The sequence below is a fragment of the Equus przewalskii genome, chromosome 28 (genome assembly GCF_037783145.1).
Source record: "Equus przewalskii isolate Varuska chromosome 28, EquPr2, whole genome shotgun sequence".
Taxonomy (NCBI): Eukaryota; Metazoa; Chordata; class Mammalia; order Perissodactyla; family Equidae; genus Equus; species Equus przewalskii.
The window spans coordinates 26,974,444-26,988,681 of NC_091858.1; the positions used below are offsets into that span (position 1 = coordinate 26,974,444).

A 14,238-nucleotide genomic window follows, 5' to 3' on the forward strand; every position below is an offset into this window, starting at 1 on the left:
TTTGACTTGATTCTTTTGTTAGCACAGTCTGGTCATTAATATAATAAGTTAAGTTGAATCCACTACTTTCAGACTCTTAAGTTTTATTTTTTCTATTAATTTTTTCAAAATTGCAATGAATATATATTGAAAGAATAAGCTAATTATACCTGTTTGCACATGATAATGTTTTATTCTATCATATTAGCACCAGTCTAATCTATATTATATGCAAGCAACCAGATATTCTTTAACTTAATTATAATTTTAAAAGACTGAAGTTTTGCTCACATGGTTGGTTTCCTGTTGGGCACGACATCTTAAAAAGCGACTCATTTAAATAATAATCCAATTATTAAACTTTGAAATACTAGGTCTTTTAAATATGTTTCTATGGGATTTAATGTTTTATAAACCTTTGCCAAATGTTACTCAAACATCTTTTTATCATATTTGAAATAGTGCCAGATTAAGACCTCTGCTCAGCAGGCATGATGTGGGGATGTTAAAACTTTCATCATTTCTAAGACCGATTATTGTATCTCATAATTATCTATTCTCCTAGCCACCTGCACCGGAAAACAGCACTTACAATGGAAGAAGAAAAATCCTTACTTTCTTCACTGGGTCTAGTTTAACAGGCTGCCTCTCTCCTGTGCTGGCTTTCTATGTCTAGTACTGCTTCTAGAAGAAAAATAAACATGTCTTTTAGTAAGTTATCCTAAGTTCCCTTTTTGTACTATTTTAAATTAAAATGTTGTTTCGCACCTACTTTGATCCAAGTTCAGTTTCAGGTGCTGAGGGTAATACCATTTATGAGATAATGTTACCTGTTTACAATCTAGAGGTTGAAGAGAGAATAAACTTTGGCATAGAAGATTTGTGTTGAAGATGAATGTGCCAGTCACAAGCAGGGTCAGGGGCACCTTGAGGGGTATTTCAGAATGCGTAATGTCACAGAGGCAGGAAGAAGTACGATTTACTTCAAGAAGCCTGTCTGAATTATTTGAGCTTAAATATTAGTATGTGAGATACACGATCGATTAATAATAATAATAATGCCACTGGCTTCTACTTACTAAATACTTTGTATGTGACAGGTAATGACAGCTGGTTTTACACGCATTGCTTTCATTAATCTTCACAATCCCACATTGGAACTTGTTTTTATTCCCGTTTCACAGATGAGGAGTTTGAAGTGCAGAGATATTAACGAACACGCCCACGATCGCCAGCTAGAGAGTGGCAAAGTGGCAGAACCACGTTTCAAACCCGGGATCCTCTGATCACTGCACGAAAGGAGTCTATTGTGCAATTCTTTGAAGGCCTGGAACATTCTTATGTTGGCCAAGGAGAGTTAGTGAAGGACTTGACTCCAAAACAAATAAAGCTTCTCCATGGGACGAATGGGGTCATTGGCTGGACTGCAGACTTTACGGTTTCCTCTCAAACCACACAACATAGACAAATACAGGATGGTGCTATTTATGAAAGTACTCTGGTGCTATTTATGAAAGTATTTATGATAGTACTCTGCTGGCTGCTCCACACCGTTTACTGGACAACATCCCTTTATTCTCCTGAGGGGGAAATGACCGTTTGAGTCCATGTTACTTAGTTATGCCTCCGTTAACCTCCTCTCTTGGCTGTCAACTGCTAAACTTCTGGATATGGCTGTTCCTTAATTAAAGATTTTGGTAACTGGCTGTCCCCATCCCAACCACTGCCACTGTTGGATGGCATGATCTGGCCTCTCAGTTTCTTGATATTCTCCATTTCAGTGACCTTTTCCTCCATTCCACCTCAGCCACCCACTCTCCGTGTCACAGATAAGAGATCCACACCTGAAACGACTCTGAAATATTGAACACAGACACCCTGTTCTCTCACTCCAAGCTCCTCTCCACCTATCCTCTTTGCTCACTTCATCTCATTAAACCTATTATTAGACTCTAACGGAAGCATTATATCAGATTCTTCCTACCTTTGCTTCATTTCCTAGCCTGGTCCCATGGTGGGTCCATGTCCCACATATCACTTGCCACTATCTTATAGTCTCATGCTCTTTTGTTCCTTACACATCTATTTGGTAAATCTCATCCTGGATTAACAGCACTATGTAAATTTTCCTACTGGTGAGTTTCCATAGAAAATCATCCCTCTGAATATTCATAGTCATCAACAATAATAACCTCCCAGCAATGCGAGTAACCCCACTGCGTTTCTCTAGTTACTCTTTTCCACAATGCAAGGATTACTTCAAATATTCTTTACTTGCTTCAATCCCTTGACTCTGTCATTGCTTATTATTCTCAACACTATCTTCCTTTATACAGCAAATACTTCCATCTCCTGCCACCAAACCAATAAAGACTTTTAGCTTTAGCATCCATCCTTTCCTCATTCTCTTCTTATGCAGTGGAAGAGATATTCCTTTTCTTGTTTGACTATTTTCTACACTGGATTACTGAATCCCATCTCTGCTTATTTTCTTAGGAATGTTGCACTATCATTAAAATCCCTCTGTAGATTTCACATCTTTCCCCTTACACCTTCCATTTATCTCCTCAATTTCAAAGCCAGATTGGAAAGTGAAGTTTGCATGTGTTGATCCTATTTCTTTCTCTATGATTCACAGAAAAACCTTCTTTAATCTGGATTTTGCCCCCCTTTTCTATCAAAACTCTGTCGCAAAGGCTACCAGTGATATTCTTATCGTGTAATTCAAGGGATACTTCAGCATCCTCATCTTACTGACCTTTTAGCGCTTTGTTGAAATACCCTCTTCTTCCCTTGGCTTTTGTGATGCCTCACTCTCCACGTTCTCCTACTTCTCTGTCTATTCCTTCTCAGTCTCTTTTCCCAACTGCTCCTTCTCTGCCAATTAATAAAGTTTGGAGTCCTTCAGGTTCTTTCTGTTCAGGAGCTTTCTTTTTCATCTCCCTATGTTCTCTCATCCAACAATCTCATCCTCTATCATGGCTTCAATTACAACTCAAAAACCAATGACTCCAAAAGTAGACCTTTGGTCCAGATTTCTGAGCTCTAGAACTACAGATAGAGCTTTCTTTGGGATACATCCATTTTTGAAATTTTGTAGCCTTTTCAAATGGAACATAACAAAAATTAAAAACATCAACATGTTTCTCCAGGTAGAAACATGAATCACGTGCCCTTCTCCCCTTATTTTTAAGACTTCCAGTCCATTCTCTTTCTTCACCAGCTGTGAAATCCATGTACTTGTCTTCGTCTTCTCCTCAGGCTCCTACATCTTCACCCTTTGTTCCTACCTAAACTGGTGTAAAATCTTCTAAATTGGTATCCTCTCCTTTCCATATGTGTTCTACTCTCCACACATCAAAGTGATGATTTTTAGTAGAAATCTGACCTCATCACTCTCCTGCCTGAAGTTCCCCGATGGCTTCTCATTGCACTTAGAATAAAGGTCAAATTTCTTCAATGGGGTCTACAAGGCCCTGTGTGACCTGTCCTTCACTCATCGCACCAGTATCATCACTATCTATTCTCTTCCCTGCTCTCTCTGCTCCAGACACACTGAGCTCCATTCAGTTCCACACGTGTACCAAGCAGTCCTCGTCTCAAGAACTTTGTCTGTGTTCTTTCCACTGCCTAAAATACTCCCTCCTCCTAACATTGCTAGCTCAAGCTTCAACTCTGCTCAAATAGTAAACACCCCGTGCCCCTTTTTTCCCTTTATGACAATGGCAGCTTTGCCTGTTACATGTAAATCCAGGTAAAATTTTGTGCTTTATTTTTTATATCACTCAGAACAAATTGTAATGATATAAAGTGTAGGTGTAAGTTTCCTGATCCCTAACACCGAGCAACAAAGTTCCTGGAACATAAATCTTTGTTAAGTGGAAGAATCCTGCTTACATTAAGCTGTTTTAACTAAAGACTAAAATTACTTTTCTTAAGTGTTTCTTTTGTTGCCATTATTCAGATTAATTGTAGCCTATAACTGAAAATTATTACAGTGGCATATCCAAAGTGAGACTTTCATTCTCTTTAGCGACACCACCTATTATGGAAACATTAGTTCTAGAATAATGCATCCAGGCTTAAGAAGGAAAATTCAAGAGGTACAGATTGGTATTTTCTATGCTTTCTACTGAAGAAGACTGTCAAAACACAAACAGATATTTGCATGACAATAAAAAAAATATGAGAAACTGGTGTTATCTGCACAAGTCAGGTCACATTCTGAATTGGATGCTCAAGCTCCCAGATAGGCTGAGTGATTCGGAACTGCAACACACTTCTCTTTTTCCCATAGCAAATTCCCATGATCCAAAAGACAATAAAATCATTGGGGAGGAAAAGAAGCAGATGCTCTTTTTTAAAAAATATATTTCTGTCCCTAGTAAAAAGCAGTTGTGTTCCTTCAAGAGTTGTTTTATTTCTGCAAAATCACTCTGAAAGTATTTGCAATGAAAACTACTCAGGTAACTAACTCCAAAAATGCTACCATAAAGACTAGAACCCACTGTATTATGAATTATAGGACTTACAAAAATACACATTTGATTACAAATCTTGCTGTCATGTTATCATCAGATAGAACATAGTTTGAGTATTCACAATTTTCAAGAGCTTAAGTGTTGTTCCTGCTAAGGAATGTCATATTTTCATACCAATTAATGTAATAGCCAGTAAGCAAATGAGGCTATCATTTAAATACAGCATTTCTCCTACATATTAATTAGTAGCTCAATGATGATAAATTTGACTTAAACATGTGCAGAATGGCATAAGTGACAGATTTTCTTTTCATTACATTTTTGTATAATGCACCTCACTAAAAATGTATCATCTCACTTTGTTCTGAAAGGAAAGTGTTTCTGAATTTTATTTAATTTCTGCAAAACTTAGTGATGAGTTTTGTCAATGAAAGACTGTGAAGACTGCTTTTGTCGTTAAAATTCCAAATAAAATCCTTTTCATTAATTGTAAGTTTCCTAACTTTCAACTCTACTTTTATTGAAATATAATTTTCCCATAATAATTTTATTACTCATTTGTCTCTTCCTTCCTTTTTCAAATCATTAGATTACCCAAATTACTTATCTCCAAAGTAAAATCTATCGCATGCTGACAGACAGAAGTCTCATCTCAGGAATATTTCTCACAGTAAGTAGTTCAGCTCAACTCACCAACATGGTTGAAAAATGATATATAACATATATCTCAATGACAGCAGAAAATCTGCAGTGTCTATTTGCCAAAATATTCAGGCTCTTAATTTCACGAGGTTATTTTTAGTTTCTAGTAATTTGGAAAAAGGTAATAGGTAATAAAGTCAGAAAATAAAGTGTAAAAATATGGTGTAGAACTCTAGCTATATATAATACCTATAAAATGTATAGAAAAGCACATTTGCATCCCAACAACACCTGTGACATTTAGATGTTCTATAGAATTCCTGCTTTCAATCTTTGACTGCATTCTATGCCAGTATTAGTTTTCTCTAAATATAGTCAGAGACCTTAAAATAGTTGAGCTCTCAGACGGTATATGGTGCAGCAAATAGTAAATTTTAATGATTTTCTACTTTTCATAATTCTTGTTTATAAAGTGGTTAATAAAGTTATAACTCTCTTAAGAAACACATAGAAATTCACATCAAAAAACTTTAAATGACCCGGTAAAAAATAAGGAAAACTGTAGCTTTATACAACTTTTACTTTACAATACATTCATAATTAGCATGCTCAATGATCTTACAACAATAAAGATTAGATTTATATATCATATCTTCTGAAATGAACTTGCTTTTATTTAGACAGGTAGGATTTGCTCATTAACACAGCAAATATCCTGATTTCCATTGAATGATCGCACGAGAGTACAACAGATTTTTGTTCACGTAGTTCAATACACACTTGTTATAGATTTTTTTTCTGGCAACATTTATCTTTCCTGTTTTATGAACCAAAGCTATTTTATGTTTTCTATCTCTTCTAGATAAAATTCTTATAAATAATTACTGGATTTCAGTGGCTCCTGGCAGCTGGACACTTGATAATAGCTCTTTCTAACTGATGTTAAAAGAAATAGGATGGTGGGTTTAGAAACTTACAAAGCAGCCTGATTTTCTTTCTTTCTCTCTCTCTCTCTTCTCGTGAGTTGGCATTTGGGGCATTGCACACTTACGCACAAAAAGAAAGTAAGATGGCATTTATCTACAGAAGTACTATGGCGATAGGCAGGGTGCGGAAAAGTGTAAAGAGGTAAGGTAGATATTTGACAGTTTCTCAGAAGTTATGTCTGAAAGAATGACAGAATTGACTAGAAAATCAGAAAATCAGTTTCTCCAGAAGACAGGGCCATCAAAGTGCCCAGCCTCTCGAGGACACTCACCATTGCTGCATCTTCCCGGGAAGCTGTTCCCGACCTCCAGGTAGGCCAGCTGTCCACGAGCTCAGTGCACTGTGCCCAGACCCCCTGGCTCTGCCAAGTTGGAGAATCGTGGCCACTTAGGCTTTTAGGAGGCAGCTCTTCTTAGGAAGCAGCTCTTGGCCTGGAGAGAGAAGGGCACTCCTTATACAGAAACCAACAAACCACTACGATTGCACAGGCATAATCCACATATATAAACTGAATTTCTATTGGTAATTCTTATGTTTCAACATTTATAGCTACACAAGTTTTAAAGTCATTTTTTTTTTAGAAAAGAGGAACAAATAGCTAAATTTGATATAATTGTGCATTTGTAGGTACACAATATTCACTCAAAATATAAATAAAACACTGAAAGCATACGGTTTGCTATAGTTAAGTAACAGATCCATCAAGACTGCAATTCTGATCTTCTTGGCATTGGGGTTAATTTTCTTAGGATATTCAAGGTATAGTATTCAAGTCTATTGCGATCATGTGTTGGGGTGTATCTAATCTGGCCACTTTATAAAAATACGCATTATGGATTCTGGTAGCAATAAAAAGAAATCCAACTTTCATGGAAAGAATTTTCCTTTATAAAAAATGACAGATTATATTATTACTTTCAGAAGAGTGAAGGAGACAACACGACTGTTGTGGGAAGCTCCTTCCCCATCCTGGAGTTTCCTTCCACTTTATGGGCCCTTCATTAGTGTAACAGTCCAGGCCATTTCTGCCCCCTCATTCTCTGGCACAGGGAAGGTGAAGTGACTTATCTGATTTGGTTGTTTTAGCCCAAACTCTTCTCATCTCCTTCTCTTGGGAGCTGGCTTCTCCTCAGAAAACACGTGGTCTGTGCTGTTTTCCTATATGCCATAAGCTTATTCAGGGGCAGGTACTATCCATGTTGGGGTAGTGGGTGTGTGGTGGCCATAGTTGACTGTGTAAATTTAATTCAGAGGAGTGTTAATGGTGCCCAATATTTGGTCCCATGGTCAAAGTCTCTCCTTGTCTACCCCTCTGATCTCATCTGTGTGCACCGTCCTAACATACACCATCACACTTCAGCTACAGTGGCCTTCTTTCAATTCCTCCTTACACTGTACTCTACCCATTAAGATTTTTGTACTGGCATCCTCTTCCTGGAATGCTCTTTGCATTGATTTTTACTTGGCTGGCTGCTTCTCACTGTTCAGTCCTGATTTGAATGCCCCCTGCTCAGCTAGCCTCCCTGACCACTCTATCTAAATACCAGTGCTGTCTCCATCACTGACTATAACAGTCTTCAGTTCATTTCCTAGACTTAATTCAATCTGTCATTATATTGTGGTCTTTTTGATGGTTTGGCTTCCTTCCCTGGACTCCAAGCTCCACGAAGGCAAGGATCATGGTTGTTTCAATTATTACTACTACATAGTAAGTATTCACTCAAAATTTCCAGAGTAAATGATTGAAAAGGTATTGGTAGATAAGATATCTTAAAATATATTTAATTTCTGGGACATGTTAAGATGGCCATGATAGTTTAAGATCACCATGAAATATCTTTGAAATAAGTATATAAAACTGTGGTGCTCGAATTATCTCTACTGATTAAACATAAGAATATTCAGAAAGAAAAAAAGAAAATGTTTTGCTGTGTCATATGACAATTATTATGTCATAGGACACCTAGAGATGGTGTATATCATTTACCAGCGTGTACTTGGGAACTTTACACAAAGTAAGAAGTTTTCACAGAAAATATAATAATCATTGAGTATTATCAATAAATTCCACCACTTGAGGCATTATCCGAGATATTCCAAGCGGCTAAGTAGAAAACTGAAGAGTCAATTGCAACACATTCTTTGGAAGACTGGCATGCAGCCTGTGGGATCAGCACGACCTAAGTTCTCAGACCACTCCAAAGAGTTGAGATGGTGGCAGCAGCCTCGAAGACAGTGGCTGCCGTGCCAAGAGCACATAACAGCCTCAAAATAGGGAACGAAAACATGATTCTTAATATGTCATAAGATGACAGGGTTTGGTGAATGGCAATTTACTTTGCAGATGAGTTTTTAGTAATTACATTTACCAAGGACTGTTTTCTTTGCTTATCATAGATTGTGTATTCTCTTGTAAATCCTCTACTAACAGGAGGAGTACAGCAGCAAGCAGAGTTTCTGAAAACAAACCCAATCTGCAACTCCTTATTGAGTCAACAAAAGTTAAATAAGAAAGGAATAGAGCCACATTTGTCTGTTCGAGGGCGTGGCCCTGCAGCTGTCTCAGTCAGCCCTGCCCCAGACCCTGAGCTTCCCAAAGCACTGGCCAGGGTAGAGTTTGGGACCTTCTTTGTACCAGATTGGCCCTGATCACAATGACATGGTAGACTAATCTAGGGAGGAAGTGCTGGAGACACTAAACAAACTAAAATCAGGCTGAACATTGTCCCCAAAGGACCAGAACTTACAAAGGGACTCATAATGCAGTCTGGTTAAGAATTCCTTGGAAAAAGAGCCACACAGATGTATTACATCCTTCTCAGTCTCTGAATTCTCGTGGGATTTGGTGCATGCCACTTAGAGAGGGGGTTCAAACTAGGAGGCAGGCAAGTCACACCTCAGGACAATCTTAAAGTTAAGCCTTGGCTTTTAACTCTCAACATGTGCCCAAATGATGTCCAACTAAATTATAGATCTATCCATAGTTTATATTTTATAGATGCTTATATTATGTACATTAGCCAAGTTACTGATTTTTACTATAAACTCAGTGCCTTTTGAGATTAAGTTATCAAAGTAACTATTATCACCAGAGGGTGATATTGTATATATGTGATATATATTACCTCATAAATAAAATATATATCACATAATAACATATAAAATAGAAAACATCACTATATTTAATAAAAATGTAAATATATTTGTATTATAAATATATTTATAAACTAAATATATTTATGGATATATATTTTTTGTCATGAAAAAATATATATATTCCTGAAGACAGTGAGAAATACATCACTCTGCATTTCAGCTCATCATTGCAGCCTTTTTTCCTCAAATTATTGGGAGTTTAAAATTTAAATTTTTTTTTAAAAGTAATGACATCAGACCCAGTCCTGATGGTCTAGTGGTTAAAGTTTGGCACGCCCCACTTTGGCAACCCAGGTTCAGTTCCTGTGGGTGGAACCACGCCATTCATCTGTCAGTAGCCATGCTGTGGCAGTGGCTCACATAGAAGAACTAGAAGGATCTACAACTGGAATATACAACTATGTACTGAGGCTTTGGGGAGGAAAAAAAAAGAGAGAGAGAGGAAGATTGGCAGCAGATGTTAGCTCAGGGCAAATCTTTCCCAGCAAAAAAAAAAAAAAAAAAAATTGCTAAAAAAAGTAACTACATCAATCCAATTATAAGCTCCAAAGTACACAAAGCTTTATGATATTGAAAAATATATAATATTGGGTCTTGTTTAGTGAATGCATTTCATTGCATTATTTATTTTCCTGGGTAGATGTATGTGTATACATACATACACAGACACCTTAATGTGCCTCATTTTCAAAGTATGCATTCCCAGAGAGATTCCTGCCAATAAAGTGAGCATGGCAATGAGCTATTCGTGTTCTCATGTCACTCTCTCAAAATTTGGGTGCATCTGCAACATGTAATGGAGATTATAGCTAAATAAATGACTCAATAGTCAACCTTCCAGAAATGGTCTTATTTAGCTTTTAGGGTAATGTTAACTTCACTGTGGTATTAGTAATCTCATCAACTTTTTGGTTCAGGATGGATAAATAACTAGCTTTTAGTATGTAAATTACCAACAAAAAACGTTTTGCAGAAAATGGGTCAGGTTAGAGATGTAAATGAGGCCTAAAATGTCTCATTAGGTTTCGAATTGCCTTTTTTTTTCCCCAAGCATTATAAATCTTGCAAGCTTTTGGGGTAATTTTCTTGCTTGAATAAGCTAGTAAGGTCTTTTCCAATAATAAATGAACTAAAATACTTCTCCAAACTGATTCTGCTTGAAAAAATAGAGCAAATTGAATATTGAAGTATAATTTATTTTAAAGTTACTCCATACTTTCTTGCTAATACTTTTAGATGATAAGTTTCACAGATGACATGTACAGGTTTCATAAAGGACATAGTGCTTAGGTGTTGGGAGATATCTTTCCATGGCTGTCATTTAAAATCAATTGTCTATTTGAAGGATACTTATCAGATCTTGGGACAAATTAGCTATAGAATATGTTTATCTTTTTTTTTTTCACTTCTTCTCCCCAAAGCCTCCAGTACATAGCTGTATATTCTAGTTGTAGATCCTTCTGGCTGTGCCACGTGGGACGCTGCCTCAGCATGGCTTGATAAGCAATGCTAGGTCCGTGCCCAGGAGCCGAACCAGTGAAACCCTGGGTCACAGAAGTGAAGCAGGTGAACTTAACCACTTGCATGGGGCCAGCCCTGTAAGTTTACCTTTTGTAAAGGAAGGGATCTTTGATTCAGCAAAAGGTCTCTCTGGTTCTCTTCCAATTCCTTGCATTACTAATCCACATTTTCAGAACAAATGCTATGCAAAAACATGATTTTGTTCACGGCCCTGCTCCCTGGCCAGCTGACACAGTTAAGTGATTACTACAGATGCACAAGCAAGGAAAATCTGCTCTAGATCTTCGGAGACACTAATAAAACAGTATCACGTCCCAGAGTGAGACTGTCACCAGGCAGTTTCACACATCTTACTTTTACCACGTTGGTTTCTCTTCCACAAACCACTAATTTACAGCAGTCTAAATTAGCCTTGCGCGACAAAGTATGAAGTGTTTGTTGGTTATGTTCATCTATCACAGCCTTGCCAATGTTTAGGACAGTTTAACATAACAAACTCATGACAGGGGGCTGAATTTTTGTCGCTCTAAAAGCTGCAAAAGTGAAATAGTAAATATGCAATTACAGCAACTACCTATATTTAACTAGCTTAAAAATCTAAAAGGGAAATCGATCAGCCCACTGTCATCATTTGGCTGGTTTCTGTGTCAGGCTTAACTGAGGATAAACAAAGTTCATGATTATGAAACCACTTTAGGATAGCTTTCTTTTTAATTGTCAGCAGCATCCAATATCAGCATTTGCCACCACTAATGACAATCAGCTGTTTCTAAAATAACCAACCACAGTATTTGCCTGCTTCTTCACACATTTACCTTAATATTTTGCTATAGCAGCCTTTTTTATGGGTCTTTGCAAAATGAAGCCTTTTACATTTACCCTAAACAGTCTAAATTATAATATGTATGTATATATCACATTCTCTTACGGAAGAGATTTTATTGTTTCATTGATTTTATACATTAAGAAAAAGAGATGGTGAAATTAAATTCTTCACAAAAGTATCTAACTTAAATTGGTCTATGCTGCCTACTAAAGTTTTACAGGTAAACCAAAGATGTTCTCACACATTTAGCAAAGAATAAGTGAAGGAAGTGACAACAGATATTGAGGATGCTCAGATCGAGTCCCAGAGGGTTAAGATAACAGATCCACTCAGGTGTTATGTGGCTGTTTTATGTCATGTACTTTGATGGAAGATAGTTACTTCAGATAGACAGGACAGATAATCCGAGAGAGAAATATGAGTCCCCACATGCATTTATATGGTCTACATACTGCCATGTCAACTTTTTCTGTTCATTACTAAAATTCTATTATTGGCCTCCCGAAATCTTGCACTTGCTTTAGTCCATTGGGTCTTGCCTGTCTTGCTTTAGTCCACCAGGTATTCCCTTGGTTACATCTTGAGGACCGCCTCGAATCCTCTCTCACAGTCTAGCCAGGGTCTTCAAAGAGACACCTCCTCCATAAAGCTTCCAGAGGCAGGAAGCACACACCATCACCCCTATTCTTTGTAACAATGGCTTATTTATCTCTCTAATAAATACAAAAAGGATTTTATCATTTTTCACTTATTTAGAGTTAATAATAATGGTTAAAATTGACTGAATACCTACTATGCACCAGGTACTCATTTCATCCTCCAAACCATCCAGGCGGTAAGCATGACGATTAGCCCACTCTATAAATGAGGATTCTAATGCTTAGAGAAGCTAGGTTCCTTGACCCAGATCACATAGTGCGTGGTGGTAACAGGACTTGAATGCAAGTACAACTACTCCAAAATCAGTATGCACAGCTTCTCTCTTAGGCACCTGCTTCTTACACTCATTCTAGCTTTGATCACACACTGCTGTCTGGGTGAGGGTATCTAATACCAGCGATCTGAGGCTCTCATGAATTCAGTCCAGTATGTGTTTGCAAATAACACTCCCATTGCCAGGCTGTATCTGAGGGGGCATGTGTTCCCCTTGATATAGAGATGAACGCCAGCTGGAACCCACATTCCCGTGATAGTTCATTATGCTCCTGTCATTTCTGTGATTATCTGAAGTCTTTTGGAAGATAATTATATTTCTTGATAAAGTCTTTCGGCATAAAGAGTTCAAGAAATCCATTACCAATATTAATAACTCACAATTATTTAAGTCCTCCCAATGTTTAAAGTTTTTACAAATATGACCTTGGTTTATTCTCAAAGTAGTTCTCTAAGTTAGGCAGAACCAATATATTATCCCACTTTGTCAAGTGATCAAAAAAATGAATGGAAGAGAAATTAACTGTACTTAGCATCAACTATGTGGGGACATTATTCTAAGCACTTTACCTAAATTCTTCCTTTGAGTTTTCGTAATTTTCTTACAGTGTTCAGGTACTTAATCGCCTTTTACAGAGGACATATCTGGAGTTCAGAGAGTTTAGTTAACAATTTGTGAAAGGGGCTAGAACCAGGATTAGAAGTCATGCCTGTCCAAGCCCATCCTCTTTTCCTCATAACTCAATTTCAGTTAACAGCACTCGTTCAACGCTTACATGCGTCCTTGTTTCTTTATTATCTCATGCATGGGTTGACGTCTTGTTTCTCTACGTAGGTTTTCATTTTGGTCACAAAAAGGACAATGTTTTATTTTCTTTGAATCACTCACAGCACTTACCTTTTAATCTATGCTTAAAAGGCCAAAGTAATACAAACACCTGTGATTTGAATGTGGTCTAGAAATAAAAAGTGCTTCCCTCCTCTGTACTTCTGTTCATTGACCCAGCAACTGCACAGCTCAGGCAATTGTGCACATGTACTGTGGTCTTAGAGAGCCCTGTTCATTCCCGGGTCACATTCCTCCTTAGGTGAGTATTTTGAGGGCCACAATTTGAACTCACTATATTCTCCTATGGCCTATGAAACTCAGAGTCTACAATGACTTGCCCAAGGTTGTGACCAGAAGTAGCAAAATGCCTAAACAACATCTTTGGGCGTCTCTTTGCACAGCACCTCCGTATGGACTAGTCTTTGTAGTTGCTGTCTTTAGAATGCATATACATAGAAGTAAAGCTCTTGTGAAATTTACAGGATTTTTTGGTTTGGTAAGCAGCCAGTAGAATATCATGATGACAAATTAAATTTGAAAAAAATAACCTTATAGAAATAACAAGTTATCAGAATGTTGATTAGTGAGAACAAGAAGAACATTTATAAGCTGTATAAGTCAAAATCAATGAGCTGGATTCAGGAAACATGTAACATTTTTCTCATTGGTTTAGTTTGTGTATTTGAATGTATTTATAAATGACCGATTATAGTTTCAAAGTACTAATTCAAAGCAGCTTTCTGTTCATGGATTTTATTTCTTTCTGCCTCCCCCACCCTGTCATTTCATGTGAAAAAATTTTGAGAAAAAAGTTATGATGGCCAACTGCATCACAGCACATAGCATGTAATGGGCAAATAATAAACGTTACTGAATGAATGAAT

The 14,238-nt window shown here is 37.2% G+C and overlaps 1 protein-coding gene across 1 annotated transcript in view; it reads right to left on the bottom strand.

Annotated features, from left to right (window-relative positions):
* Nucleotides 1–14,238, bottom strand: part of TENM3 (teneurin transmembrane protein 3) — a 2,420,957-nt gene that overhangs the window by 1,194,496 nt on the left and 1,212,223 nt on the right. Inside the window, exon 6 of the mRNA XM_070598205.1 lies at nt 6,361–6,520. The gene's annotated coding sequence lies outside the window, so the exon portion shown is untranslated. The remainder of the gene's footprint in view (nt 1–6,360; nt 6,521–14,238) is intronic.